This window comes from Papaver somniferum, chromosome 5 (assembly GCF_003573695.1).
Source record: "Papaver somniferum cultivar HN1 chromosome 5, ASM357369v1, whole genome shotgun sequence".
Lineage (NCBI taxonomy): Eukaryota > Viridiplantae > Streptophyta > Magnoliopsida > Ranunculales > Papaveraceae > Papaver > Papaver somniferum.
Genome location: NC_039362.1, coordinates 170349635 through 170362863, shown reverse-complemented (window position 1 = coordinate 170362863; position 13229 = coordinate 170349635). Strand labels below are relative to the sequence as shown.

The 13229-nt window shown below is 34.5% G+C and overlaps 1 long non-coding RNA gene across 1 annotated transcript; it reads left to right on the top strand.

Moving 5' to 3' along the window:
* Positions 1–4612: 4612 nt before the first annotated feature.
* Positions 4613–11271, top strand: LOC113283609. The gene is made up of 2 exons (XR_003327535.1): positions 4613–5802; positions 10737–11271. It is a non-coding gene; the product is annotated as an uncharacterized LOC113283609 (long non-coding RNA).
* Positions 11272–13229: the final 1958 nt, after the last annotated feature.

Below are 13229 nucleotides of genomic sequence, written 5' to 3'. Positions count from 1 at the left end.
TATTTTTACATACTTGTCGTTGTAGACTATGTGTCTAAGTGGGTTGAGGCGGTTCCGTGTAAAACGAATGACCACAGGGTCGTAGTCCAGTTTTTGAAAGAGAATATACTTACACGTTTTGGTACGCCGCGAGCTATAATTAGTGATGGAGGTTCACACTTTTGTAATAGACCATTTGCTCTTTTAATGAAACAATACGGTATTACCCATAAAGTATCAACCCTATATCACCCTCAGACTAGTGGTCAGGTAGAGGTTTCCAATAGGGAAATTAAACGTATTCTAGAGAAAACAGTTAATCCAAATAGGAAAGACTGGTCGTCGAGGCTTAGTGATGCCTTATGGGCTTACCGTACTGCGTTTAAGACACCCATTGGAAAGTCACCTTATCGTTTAGTGTTTGGCAAGGCATGTCACCTGCCTGTTGAGTTAGAGCATCGAGCCTATTGGGCTATTAAGAACTTAAAATTTTCACTTGACAAGGCAGGAGATCAAATAAAGCTCCAACTCAATGAGTTGGACGAGATTCGTAGAGATGCATACGATAGTGCTAAGGAGTATAAGAACAAAATGAAACTTGTGCATGATAGGAATATTTTACGAAAGTCATTTTCTCCAGGAAGTTGCGCTCTCGGTGGACCGGTCCTTTTGTGGTCCGTACTGTTTTTCCTCATGACGCTGTTGAGATTGAGACACCAGATGGTAGTAGTTCTTCGAAGGTTAACGGTCAGCGATTAAAGCCCTTTTTAGAGCCTTTTCCTACAGGTGATGTTTAGGAGGTCCCTCTGGAGGACCCTGTTTACCTTGATTGACCATCGAGGCGATTTTGTATGTTGTATAATATTTTTGTAGGTTTTTGGTTACACTTCACCCAGGTACTATCTTTCCGACTTCTCTCTTTACTATTTCCTCATGTTACTTATATTTTTGGTAATGTTCTTTGATTAGAAACATTGAGGGCAATGTTAGATTTAAGTTTGGGGGTGGGGTAGAACTTTTTGTTACCTGTTCGTTGCAATAAATAAACTCCAGAGCCTAGAAATTTATCCCTATTAAGGATGGCACTAACCAATCTAAGTGGATGAAAGCATTTTGGTTGTAGGAGTTGAGGAACCAATCTGACTAGATGGCAACATCTAAAGAGTCTATTCATAAAAGCAGAGAGCTCAGGTGTTAGAAATAACATGATAGTTTCACCATATCTCGTTGAGTCCTTTTCACTTATGTTTTTATTTTGTTTTGTTTTTAAACTATGTTTCTCTAAGTGATTAGGTGGGGCTCACGATTCAAGTTGTTACCAATGCTAGGGTGAATTAGAGTGATTGAGATACAAAAAAAAAAGAAAAAAAAAGGAAAAAAAAGAAAAAAAGAGAAAAAGAGACCAGACCATTAGACCAACTGGAATAAATTCAATAAAGTCGACCACGAGAACCCTTGTATATGCCAGTTGTGTTGACATAGAGTTAGGATTATCGACCACTGGTACCCTTGTATATGCCAGTGTGTTGATATTAGTTAGACCGGTATCTCAGTCCATTAGGATAGGTTCATTTTGGCGGAGGCCTTCAGACAGATATGAGAAACACCGTTCACCTAGTAAACATCAAAACCATCTATGTTTTTCTATATCCATCTTCTTGATCTATCCATGTGATTAGTTTTGACTCCGGATATTGATGTCCATAGTGCAACTATCTGAGTAGAGCTTTGTCACTTATATATGAATTTTAGTATGCTTGGAATTTCGCATCAGGGTACTTCCTCCTGTAGTCAGTAAGTATGCCAAACAAGGAGATTCTTTAGTGCCTTCCAAGGTTCTGAGTAGATAGCTAGGGTCTGGAGTATAAAGGTTTTGTGGGTATACCTTTGGTAAGACCTCCGGAGACAACACTCCGCCACTAGGGACACCTAGGGGTTTAAAGGCTTATTGCATACACTAAATGCAATCGACGATGCCTGCGACAGTGAGTTAGGATTTTATTTCTATTTTATTTTTGCCCGAGGACTAGCAAATAATAGGTTTGGGAGTATTTGATAGACACATTTTTGTGTCCGATTTGTCTCGATTCTATATATTGTTAGGGCTCATTTTTGTACTTATTATGATGTTTTATTTATTTGTAGGTATTTTTGGCTAATAAACATTTTTGGAAAAAATTGGCTCGAAAAGTTGACGGAAAGCACCCGGAGGACACTTGCTATTCGGACCCTTGGCTTGGATAAGGGGCAACCCTAGGACACCCCTTAAGGCAGCTTCTAAAGGCACCCCTACTCTGGATAGGGGGCGCCCTTTCTTCTTCACGGTTTCAAATCCAGAAAATTGGCGGGAAAAATTTGGCAGTTTTGGCAATCGTGATTTGGAGGAGTTTGAGGTCGATTAAACCTCTGATTTTCATAGGATAGACTCCTTATGGGGCTAGGAATCTGATATAGGTGTTTAAATCGATTAGACTGGTCTCAATCGAGGGATTTTTATCACAACAGAAATATATGGAAAGTCACGTGTGTGACCTGTTTTAGGGAATTTTAGAGAGATTAAAGTGTTGTAAACCTTCCCAAAGATTTGTATCTATCTAAGGAAAAGTTTAGAATAAAAAGGAAAGCTCAGAAACGCGTAGAAATTCTAAAAAAAAAATTGCCGCAACTTTGCCGTGAAGAGAATGAAAGAGATTTTAGAAGATTTGGGAGAGATTTAATCGGTATTTTTGATATAAATAGATGTCTTGGGTCATATAGAAGAGGTGTCGAGAGTTTGGGGACCTAAGGAGAGCCAGAGAAGAAGAAATCAGAGCTTTACCAAACTCTGTTTCTGCTGCTGCTGAAGAGGAAGAACGCGAAGAACATTGATGCACGGGGAACAGTCACTGAACAGTGTCGTTGTTTAACAGCTGAAGAACATTAAGCTGTGCAGGACATTCGTATTATAGGGTCTTAAATTTCTGATCCTGTAACAGTTGATTAGCAACGCATATCTTCAGTATTGCAACACCAACTATAACAGTGACTTCTGTAACATCTATACACCGTTGCAGTTCTGCTGTTTTATATATTCTCTTCAATAAAACCACCTTTTGATCCATGATTTATTATTTTGAACCTGTTTTTGATATGAGGAGCTAAACCCCATTGTTGAGGCGATAGAGGAAGCTATTTTTCCAACAAAAAGCGGTACAATCTATTTAATTTAATTTATTGCAATTATTATTATGATTATTTGCCTTGGATTATTATTTAATATGATTTTTATTTGAGTGATTGTGATCTATTTCGATGGAGTATGCTTACTTTATGGATTCTTGATGCTTCATGCTTGGTATTTACAATTATTGCTTTAGAAAATCTATTTGTTGCAATAGTAAGAATCAAATTGAACAAGAAAATTGCATGAATATAAATATTGGGTTAAATCACTTTGAATTTGGAAAATAATGGAATCTTAGCCTCAGTGTTCTTTTAATATTGATATCAACTTTGATTGAGTTTGCTATAATTTTTAGTGAGTTTTCTATTTTAATATTAGAATTTAAGTCTAATTAATATCCTTCACAATTCTGAGAATCGAACCACTTTTACCACTATCTATAAATCACATCACACCTTCAGTTTTGTTCTTCTTAGTAATTATATTTTTGTCTAGGAAACTTCTTATGAGAATTTATTCTTGTGTGTTTAAGAAGGATAACTAGGGTTTGGAATAGCCTATTTTGTGGTTACACATTGCTATTGTCAACGATTTTCATCTTGCAATGTTTTTAGACTTATTTATTTAAATTTTAAAGTTTATTTGGAAGATGTTTTGCAGTATTAATCTTTATTGTTTCATATATTGCGAATAATGTTATGGCATATGTGTGTTTACGTCCGTGAACTATGATTGTCCCATATATGTCAAAATTTAAGTCTATTGTGTCATTATGAAAATATTGATGGAAAATAGAATGAATTTTTGATTTGCAAAGATTAAGTCTGTGATATCATTATGCAAATATTGATGAAAAATAGAATGAATATTTGAATATTCCGCAGTATTGATCTTTCCTTGATCCACTTCTATGTGAAAGTATTGTATGACTCCGTAAGTTATCTTATGTTGAGCATTTACGATTAAATTAATCATTAAGGTTCCTTTGTGGTTAATTTAATTGAATATTCTGGATACAAATTCATGTTTCATGTAATTCGTTAATGTCCAAAGAAATCCTTCTTTTCGTGGAAAGATAAGGTTGCTATTGTTGTTCTTTCAGGAATGACATTTTATGAGGGAGAGTTCTTAATTGAACTTGTGCTTAATTTCCAAATCTTTGTGGGGAGTGCGGCTGTGGAATATTGTAAGAGTTTTCTTATATCTTTATAAACTCATTGATAAATACACTAAGTTTCACTATGTGAAATTGTATGGACCCTCAAGGACGTCAACGCTAATTGACCGGTTTAGCAATAGTCAAGAGACGATTTAGTCGATAATGACTCGATTAGCTAATATAGATTTTAACTAATAGAAATTAATCTAACAACGATTTAGATATGAAACTAGTACCACTGGATTGATCTCGAAAAGTTATGTGAGATGGACTACTCGCACGTGTCATTCGGATACCTAACGAAGAAGATTTTATCATATTAGTTAGAGGGGCTAAATAGTTATTTTCTATACAACCGTCTTGGCCGCCCCTTATCTTTTTGAGGAGTGTCCCATTAACCAAATTTGGTCTTATCTACCCAACCGGGAGAATAAACTCGCTCTTATTATGTTTTCTTCTTCTTCATTCTTCGGTTTTCTTCTCTTCTCTCCTGTTCTTCTTTCTCTATCAAAATTGAGAGATCAAATGGAACTTTTGAGATCGTGAGAAGAGGGGTAAGAGCAAGGGATCAGTGTTGGTGCTGGTGTTGATTCAAGAAGTTAATTCTTTTCCACAGGAAGATTTAATTCACAGAGGGAGTAAGTGAGGGTTAAAGTTTTGATTTATGGCTTGAAGACTCAGAAGACGAAGAATAGAGATGAGGTTGGATAAAGAATGATTGGGTTAAGGTTTAATTGAAGGATTGAAGTTGTTTGGAGATGATTTGAGAATTAGGTTTCATGAGAAGTTCAGAGGAGAAATTAGAAGATGGAATTAAGGTGTTACGGGAAAGATTAGAGATGAGTTTGTCATGAATTAGGTTTGGGACTAAAGAATTACTTGAGTTGTTAGTTAGGGCTCGGGAATTGGTGAATTGGAGTATTTCTGAAGTTAAGGTTGATAAATTGGAGCTCATGAAGAACTAGGGTTTCATTCTTGTATCAAGAAGGTGATGGAGTTATTGTTGGTGTTGATTCAGTGGACCTATCTTGAGGTAAACGATTTCTCGGTAACTTAGTAAAGTTATGATGTTCTGTTTTGAGTTTATAAGGTTTTTCATGATAGAACAGTTAAAAAGAGTTTACCATGTATGAAGATGTTATAATCAATTTGATTGTGTTGCTGTTTGGGTATATGAAGTTGATTAACAGGGATTAGATGTATGAGTTAGGTATGAATTGTGAAGATGGAACGGGAACAGAACTGGAACTATTATGGCATGAAGTTGTAGTTGAATATGCAATTGGATTATGGTTGAACTACCAAAGGTAGTGATTCTGTAGCTCATGAAGTTGAGGTTACGGAGGAGTTGTAGGATGAGTTCGAGTTAGTTATGTTACAATGTTGTAAATTGGCTGAGACCTTGGAGAAGACATTGACAGAAGTGGTTGCAGGGGATTGGTAAATGTTGAATTGTAGATGCTAGTAATTGAAGATATAGATTGTTGCAGTATTGAATTAGGTTGAATTGGTAGTGTTGTAGTTCATGGGGTTGGCAGTTGTCACTGAAATGAATTTATGTAGGTTAGGTTGTTGTTGAACTAGTGGTTTTGAATGAAAGGCTTCCGAAGAATTCAGTTAAGATGTTATTGAAATGAGTTTGGTGTTGATATTGTTGAACTGCGAGTGGAGTATGGGATTAATTGGGTGATGAGAATTACTAATGGTTCATTTGGGGCTTGCCACTGCTATTGCAGGTAAGCCGAGTTTATGGTTGTGAATTAGTATGAAGTTTACACAACTTGAATGTATGATTGAAGTAACACAGTTGAAGTGGTATTGCAGTTGTAGATAATTGTACTGAATTACAATCAGTGATGGAATTGAATTTTGGTTGTAGTAATTTGAAACTGGTGATAATTCAGTTTAGTGGATGTGTTGGTAAAAGCTGCAACTGCAGGTAATTGAGATGTGTTTATGTTTGCAATTTGATGATGAAGTTTGCTTAATAATATATGAATTGAAGTTGTATTCGAGTTATGCTTTGTGCAAGGGTGTTAGTCTGAGTCTCTTTAGTTTAGCTGACTCGACCTAGTATTTCTGACTCAGGTTATCTGACTGAGTCGACTCGGTTTTTGAATCGGGTTTGAACCTCTGAGTCACTAGTCATGACTCAGTTGACCGAGTTAGATATTTGACCTGACCTTGACCATTTACCCTGGACTTTGACCTTTGACTGGACGTTGACTGTTAGTCGAACCATTTGACCATCATTGACCGTTAGTTGACCCAGTTGGCTCAGCACTTGAGTAATGGGCTAAGTCTAGTGGGCTTGGGCTTAGGTCAGTTTTCTTAATTTGATGGTTTGGACCATTTATGGTCTGAATTAGACCTTGACTTCTTCTACAAAGTTGTAGATATTCACTTGACTTAACTATGGACTATAGAATCAACCTAATACAATTAGTAAACCTTAGTTTTGCCAAAGATAGAGAATGAAAGGTGTAAAGTCCTAAATGGGCTTAGAACCATTAGTTAGACTTGTATAATACTTGTGTGAGCCATTTTAGCTAGAATCTTAGATTTCTTGTGTGATTAACAGTTAGTTATTAACAACGATCGATTCAAAGGATGAACCAGCGGATCGCGGATCTCGAGGTACGCGTGGCTTGTCATCAAAAGACGTGGGAATACTTTAACTCTTTTGAAACCATTTTTGTTTTCTTTTACTAAAGTTTATGTTTACCAAATTCATGCATTATCTGGTTGTGCATTGTTTTATTTAAATTCCGAAAGTATATAGAATACGCTCCTTCATTTTGGTGTGTAAGGAATTGGTCGACACCAACATTGATGTGTAAGGAATTGGTCGACATCAATGCATAATATTGGATGTGTAAGGAATTGGTCGACATCCAATATATTTCATTGTCAATGTATACAATTGGATGTGTAAGGAATTGGTCGACATCCAATAATACATTGTTTTGTCGAAGGAGTTAGTTCCATATACCATGATTGTTTGTTTCTGTATTTTGGATGCCATTTAGTGTTTTGGGAAAAACATGATTTGTTATTGGATGTGTAAGGAATTGGTCGACATCCAATAGACTTCATTATCAATGTATAATATGGGATGTGTAAGGAATTGGTCGACATCCGATATATTCATTGTTTTTCCAAATCATTCCAATGATTACTTGAAAGTTAAATGTTATTCCTACTGGGCACTCTGTGCTCACCCTTTTCCACTGTCAGTTTTCAGAGACAGATCAGAGTTGCGCAACGAAAGCCACAAGTGTTGGCTCCGTTAATTAGTTAACTTCTGCTATGTTTATTATGTTGTCTATTGTAATTGTAAACCAATTGACTATTGTATATGTGTCATTTGAGAGAAGTTCATGTATATATATTCTGAGCGGGGTTAGTTTTGGGATAAGTTTTGTAGCATATTTCTTAATTGAATGTTTAAGTATTTGAATTCGATTCGTGGTGCCTCTTTATTTAGTTAGTCTCTTGGATTAGTCAGCTGCTAGTTTAGGGAGCGCTACAGTGTTGGTATCAAAGCTGACTATTAGATCTTATATGGGAATAGGTAGAATTATCCAGTGCCAGTTAGTGAACTAGATTAGTTTAGAACTGGGTTGGGTTGTGAGATAAATCTTAATTACTAAAAGCTATCAATAGTTAAAAGATTTATTTGATTGATTTGTTTGTTTGCATATGTAGTGAAGTAAAAATTGTAGGGTACACCATTAACTTTAGCTAATAAGGATTTGGGAATAATTAATTTAAAAATTATGAACACGTACATTATTACATACTAAAATTAGTGAGTTTAGTATTATTTAAAAATGTCACATAGAAATTTATTGAACACCTTGACTTATACATAGGGTCAATAATCTATAATCACATAAATGTTAATATTATTTTTGAGACTCAATAATATTTCTAAGAGTAGTTAGAATCATAGTTCGACCATCAGTGTTAATAAAAAAAATACTATAATAGTAATTATAAATTATAATAAAAGTAATAATAATTTTAATAAAGGAATGTTAGCATTTATCAATTAGTGTTATATTAACCTTAGTTTAACTAAAATTTCAATGAGGATATAATATAAATTGTGTGTAGACTCAAATTTAAATTATATTAAATTACCGATGCCAACATTTAACGAGATATAGTATATGGACTCAGTATGAATAAGTAAAATCTATCATATTAACCCTTACGTGAATGCGAAATTGTATTTAGAAGATTAATACTTAGTATACCAACTGGACTATCAACTAAGAATAATGAGAATGATAATGCAATTGATAATAATATTCAAGAATTAGACTAGTAGCAAATCTATAGTAAATAATATTTAGAAAATTTGTATATGTATTAGACTAAAGTTAAAATATCAGATATTATAAATTTACGTGAATCGAATTTGGATTATTTATCTTGATAAAATAAATAAATAAAAATAATGACAAATAATAAAATAAATTTTGATAACTAAGTTGTTTAAAATGCTGTGAACCATTTATATATTTACAAAGTAAATTAATAAGAACTACGGTGAAGTTTAGAAACTAATTAATTTTAATAAATTAATAATTAGTTAATCTAGCACTAGAGAATAGTAAAGGTTGTGTTTTCTATGTTCGTATGAACGCATTGTTGGGATTGACAAACTTTGACAGAGCAACTGCATTCAGAGATGACTGATCATAGAAGTATAATTTAGTTCTTTTAGAAAAACCGATAATTACAAACTCAATTAGAAAGATTCGTAGGGAATCTACCTTGTAATTAGAGACAATTATCTTATGAAATAAAAATTAGTATAGTTGAACCTAGAGCCGCAAATCCTAGTAATAGAAATCCATATAGGTTTGTGTGTTTTTTTTATGTTGTTTGCACTTAGAAAAGAGTGGATTATTCTTTAAGGTGGGGAGTTTTGAAGACCAGAAGGTGGTTTGATTTTCGAGGACGAAAATGTATAAGGTGGGGAGAATGTAAGGACCCTCAAGGACGTCAACGCTAATTGAGCGGTTTAGCAATAGTCAAGAGACGATTTAGTCGATAATGACTCGATTAGCTAATATAGATTTTAATTAATAGAAATTAATCTAACAACGATTTAGATATGAAACTAGTACACTTGGATAGATCTCGAAAAGTTATGTGAGATTGACTACTCGCACGTGTCATTCGGATACCGAACTGAGAAGATTTTATCAGATTAGTTAGAGGGGTAAAATAGTCATTTTGTATACAACCGTCTTGGCCGCCCCTTATCTTTTAGTGGAGTGTCCCATTAACCAAATTTGGTCTTATCTACCCAACCGAGAGGATAAACTCGCTCTTATTATCTTTTCTTCTTCTTCTTCTTCTTCTTCATTCTTCATTCTTCTTTCTTCTTCAGTTTTCTTCTCTTCTCTCCTGTTCTTCTTTCTCTATCAAAATTGAGAGATCAAATGGAACTTTGGAGATCGTGCGAAGAGGGGTAAGAGCAAGGGATCAGTGTTGGTGCTGGTGTTGATTCAAGAAGTTAATTCTTTTCCACGGGAAGATTTAATTCACAGAGGGAGTAAGTGAGGGTTAAAGTTTTGATTTATGGTTTGAAGACTCAGAAGACGAAGAATAGAGATGATTTTGGATAAAGAATGATTGGGTTAAGGTTTAATTGAAGGATTGAAGTTGTTTGGAGATGATTTGATAATTAGGTTTCATGAGAAATACAGAGGAGAAATTAGAAGATGGAATTAAGGTGTTACGGGAAAGATTAGAGATGGGTTTGTCATGAATTAGGTTTGGGACTAAAGAATTACTTGAGTTGTTAGTTAGGGCTCGGGAATTGGTGAATTGGAGTATTTCTGAAGTTAAGGTTGTTAAATTGGAGCTCATGAAGAACTAGGGTTTCATTATTGTATCAAGAAGGTGATGGAGTTATTGTTGGTGTTGATTCAGTGGACCTATCTTGAGGTAAACGATTTCTCGGCAACTTAGTAAAGTTATGATGTTCTGTTTTGAGTTTATAAGGTTTTTCATGATAGAAGAGTTAAAAAGAGTTTACCATGTATGAAGATGTTATGATCAATTTGATTGTGTTGCTGTTTGGGTATATGAAGTTGATTAACAGGGATTAGATGTATGAGTTAGGTATGAATTGTGAAGATGGAACGGGAACAGAACTGGAACTATTATGGCATGAAGTTGTAGTTGAATATGCAATTGGATTATGGTTGAACTACCAAAGGTAGTGATTCTGTAGCTCATGAAGTTGAGGTTACGGAGGAGTTGTAGGATGAGTTCGAGTTAGTTATGTTACAATGTTGTAAATTGGCTGAGATCTTGGAGAGGACATTGACAGAAGTGGTTGCAGGGGATTGGTAAATGTTGAATTGTAGATGCTAGTAATTAAAGATATAGATTGTTGCAGTATTGAATTAGGTTGAATTGGTAGTGTTGTTGGTGTTGTAGTTCATGGGATTGGCAGTTGTCACTGAAATGAATTTATGTAGGTTAGGTTGTTGTTGAACTAGTGGTTTTGAATGAAAGGCTTCCGAAGAATTCAGTTAAGATGTTATTGAGATGAGTTTGGTGTTGATATTGTTGAACTGCGAGTGGAGTATGGGATTAATTGGGTGATGAGAATTACTAATGGTTCATTTGGGGCTTGCCACTGCTATTGCAGGTAAGCCGAGTTTATGGTTGTGAATTAGTATGAAGTTTACATAACTTGAATGTATGATTGAAGTAACACAGTTGAAGTGGTATTGTAGTTGTAGATAATTGTAATGAATTACAATCAGTGATGGTATTGAATTTTGGTTGTAGTAATTTGAAACTGGTGGTAATTCAGTTTAGTGGATGTGTTGGTAAAAGCTGCAGCTGCAGGTAATTGAGATGTATTTATGTTTGCAATTTGATGATGAAGTTTGCTTAATAATTTATGAATTGAAGTTGTATTTGAGTTATGTTTTGTGCAAGGGTGTTAGTCCGAGTCTCTTTACTTTAGCTGACTCGACCTAGTATTTCTGACTCAGATTATCTGACTGAGTCGAGTCGGTTTTTGAATCGGGTTTGAACCTCTGAGTCACTAGTCATGATTCAGTTGACCGAGTTAGATATTTGACCTGACCTTGACCATTTACCCTGGACTCTGACCTTTGACTGGGCGTTGACTGTTAGTTGAACCATTTGACCATCATTGACCGTTAGTTAACCCAGTTGGGTCAGCACTTGTGTAATGGGATGAGTCTAGTGGGCTTGGGCTTAGGTCAGTTTTCTTAGTTTGATATTTTTGACCATTTATGGTCTGAATTAGACTTTGACTTCTTCTACAAAGTTGTAGATATTCACTTGACTTAACTATGGACTATAGAATCAACCTAATACAATTAGTAAACCTTAGTTTTGCTAAAGATAAAGAATGAAAGGTGTAAAGTCCTAAATGGGCTTAGAACCATTAGTTAGACTTGTATAATACTTGTGTGAGCCATTTTGGCTAGAATCTTAGAATTCTTGTGTGATCAACAGTTAGTTATTAACAACAATCGATTCAAAGGATGAACCAGCGGATCGCGGATCTCGAGGTAGGCGTGGCTTGTCATCAAAAGAGGTGAGAATACTTTAACTCTTTTGAAACCATTGTTGTTTTCTTTTACTAAAGTTTATGTTTAACAAATTCATGCATTATCTGGTTGTGCATTGTTTCATTTAAATTCCGAAAGTATATAGAATACGCTCCTTCATTTTGGTGTGTAAGGAATTGGTCGACACCAACATTGATGTGTAAGGAATTGGTCGACATCAATGCATAATATTGGATGTGTAAGGAATTGGTCGACATCCAATATATTTCATTGTCAATGTATACAATTGGATGTGTAAGGAATTGGTCGACATCCAATAATACATTGTTTTGTCGAATGAGTTAGTTCCATATACCATGATTGTTTGTTTCTGTATTTTGGATGCCATTTAGTGTTTTGGGAAAAACATGATTTGTTATTGGATGTGTAAGGAATTGGTCGACATCCAATAGACTTCATTATCAATGTATAATATGGGATGTGTAAGGAATTGGTCGACATCCGATATATTCATTGTTTTTCCAAATCATTCCAATGATTACTTGAAAGTTAAATGTTATTCCTACTGGGCACTCTGTGCTCACCCTTTTCCACTTTCAGTTTTCAGATACAAATCAGAGTTGCGCAGCGAAAGCCACAAGTGTTGACTCCGTTAATTAGTTAACTTCTGCTATGTTTATTATGTTGTCTATTGTATCTGTAAACCAATTGACTATTGTATATGTATCATTTGAGAGAAGTTCATGTATATATATTCTGAGCGGGGTTAGTTTTGGGATAAGTTTTGTAGCAGATTTCTTGGATTAGTCAGCTGCTAGCTTAGGGAGCGCTACAGTGTTGGTATCAGAGATCACTATTAGATCTTATATGGGAATAGGTAGAATTATCCAGTGCGAGTTAGTGAACTAGATTAGTTTAGAACTGGGTTGGGTTGTGAGATAAATCTTAATTACTAAAAGTTATCAATAGTTACAAAATTTATTTGATTGATTGGTTTGTTTGTTTGCATATGTTGTGAAGTAAAAATTGTAGGACACCATTAACTTTAGCTAATAAGGATTTGGAAATAATTAATTTAAAAAGTATGAACACGTACATTATTAAATACTAAAATTAGTGAGTTTAGTATTATTTAAGAATGTCACATAGAAATTTATTGAACACCTTGACTTATATATAGGGTCAATAATCTATAATCACATAAATGTTAGTATTATTTTTGAGACTCAATAATATTTTTAAGAGTAGTTAGAATCATAGTTCGACCATCAGTGTTAATAACAAAAATACTATAATAGTAATCATAAATTATAATAAAATTAATAATAATTTTAATAAAGTAATGTTA